The sequence below is a fragment of the Mirounga angustirostris genome, unplaced genomic scaffold, assembly GCF_029215605.1.
Source record: "Mirounga angustirostris isolate CCGP_5_RB_7025 unplaced genomic scaffold, mMirAng1.0.hap1 SCAF_10, whole genome shotgun sequence".
Taxonomy (NCBI): domain Eukaryota; kingdom Metazoa; phylum Chordata; class Mammalia; order Carnivora; family Phocidae; genus Mirounga; species Mirounga angustirostris.
The window spans coordinates 6,802,939-6,805,058 of record NW_026991718.1 but is presented as its reverse complement, the minus strand read 5'-3'; the positions used below and the strand labels follow the sequence as shown (position 1 = coordinate 6,805,058).

The 2,120-nt window shown below is 47.0% G+C and overlaps 1 pseudogene; it reads left to right on the top strand.

The window, feature by feature from the left end:
• Positions 1–248: 248 nt before the first annotated feature.
• Positions 249–414, top strand: LOC123852268 (U4 spliceosomal RNA; annotated as a pseudogene).
• Positions 415–2,120: the final 1,706 nt, after the last annotated feature.

Below are 2,120 nucleotides of genomic sequence, written 5' to 3'. Positions count from 1 at the left end.
GTTCTGAAAGATAGGACTGCTAACAGGCTGAACGTGTATTCTGAAGGAAATAGAGGAGTCAAAGTCACTTCTAGGTTTTTGGCCTGAGCAACTGGAAGAATAGGGTTGCCAACAAACAGGATGGGGGATGACTTCAGGTGAAAGAGGCTTGGGAAGAGCAGGAATTTGGATTTGATTGTGTGAAATCCGGGAAAGAACTGGAGGTGGTGAACAGGCAGGCAGATGGATGAGTCTGAAATTCAAATGCAAGTTTTGCGCAGTGGCAGTATCATAGCCAATGAGGTTTATCCGAGGCGCGATTATTGCTAATTGAAATTCAGATGCGGCATGTAGGCTGATTTATACAAATCTGAAAGAAGTCTAGCTTTTGATTGGTGTTTGAAGCCCGTAGAATAGATGATATCACTAAGGCACAGGGAATAGACAGAGAGGAGGTCTCAGGACTTGGCCCGGAGCATTTGAGAATAGGAGCTAGGGAGATCAAGAGTAACCTGAGAAGGAGCACCCAGTGCGCAGGAAGAGAACCACTGCAATATTGTGTCCTGGAGACTAAGGAAAGTCTGCTGCAGGAGAAGTCCAGTGCTCTTGTAGCCAAGATGGAGAACTGACTTTGGACTTAGCCATGAGAGGCCATTGGGCGCCCTTCATAAAAGATATGTCAGCGGAGAGAGTAAATGCTGATTCCAAGGGGGCCCCAAAGAGGATGGGCATTGACATGGAAGAGAGTAAGGACACAAAGTTTAGTGAGCCATGGGGGTGTCTGGGGCAGCCCAGCGAATGACACTCAGAGACCAGAATGCCAGAGTCAATGGAATTTGTTACTCGCGGGTCCTAGAGAGGAAACCTCAGTACACCTTCCTGGGCCTGCAGGAAGTTATGGTGACACGTGGGCTTGACCAGCAAGTGGGAGGGAGGGAGAGGCACCTGTGGGTTGCAGCCTTCACTGGGGTCCAGGGCATTAGCCAAGCAGGGTTCCCATACTCATGATGGACTGGTTAGTGTATAGTCAGGCAGGGGTCCCAGGGGCCTGTCTGGCAGGAACCTGAAGGTCTTGGTGTCAGCTGTCTCATATGTCTGGGGGGTAAAAGCAGAAGTTGGGTGGTCAGGAGAGGTCAGGGCATGGGCTTATCTAAGTAGGGCAGTGAAACAGAGCATTCATTGTTGTTTAATTGAGCAGTTAAAGGCCCACAGATGATGCCAGGGCAGCACAAAGAACAGCTCACAGCAGGTTATGACAGAAAGTAGAGAAAATGTTTTCAAAAAGTATTTCTATATAAGGGAGCAGAGAAGGGAAGAATTGTGATCAAAAGAGGGTTTTGTTTTTGTTTATAAAATAGGAAAAATAATAGTATATCTGTATCAATAAGAGTGGTCCAGTAGGGTGGGGAAGGATGAGGAGGGGAAGAGGAAAAGGATAACTGGTCTAGGAATTATCCTTGGGTAAGGGAGAAGCTGGGAGAAGTGGTGTGTAAGTGGAGGGGTTTGCCTTCGTTAAGGACTTGGGAAGATTTCATCCACAGTCATAAGAGAGAAGTCAGAGAATAAAGACACAGGATAGGCTGTTTGGTAGAGTTGGTGCTGGTAGGCTTGGAAATTCTCTTCTGATAGCTGCTACAGTTATATCAGTAAAATACCAAGCAAAGGTTAGTTAATGAAGGTGCTGGAGGTCTGAGGAGAAAAGAGAGGGCATAGAATAGTAATCTGGAAGTGAAAGAGTGGAGAGACCAAACAATACTAGGATGGCCCAAGAGCAATAATGCGCCACTTGAAGTTCTTGACGTGAATTTTAATTTGACGGTATTCAGTGTGGCTGCATACTTGTCTCTGGAGTGGTTTGATGTGTGAGCAGGGGGCAGAGAGGGTAGAGAGTTAGATTTACCGAAGCCATGGTTTTTGCCAAATGAGGATGATGAACCACAAGGGGTGAGTGTTTGAAGATAAGTGAATGCAGGGGGTTTCTGGTGAAGATGGATCATGGAACTGTAGATGGTAGGGAGCAAGACAGGGCAGCAAGGGGCTGAAGGACAGTGGAGGGTTGGTAGGAGACATGGATTGGTGGCAATATTGGGATGGAAAGACTGTTAGTGATGAAATACGAGAGAGATTGGCCTGCAGAGAGG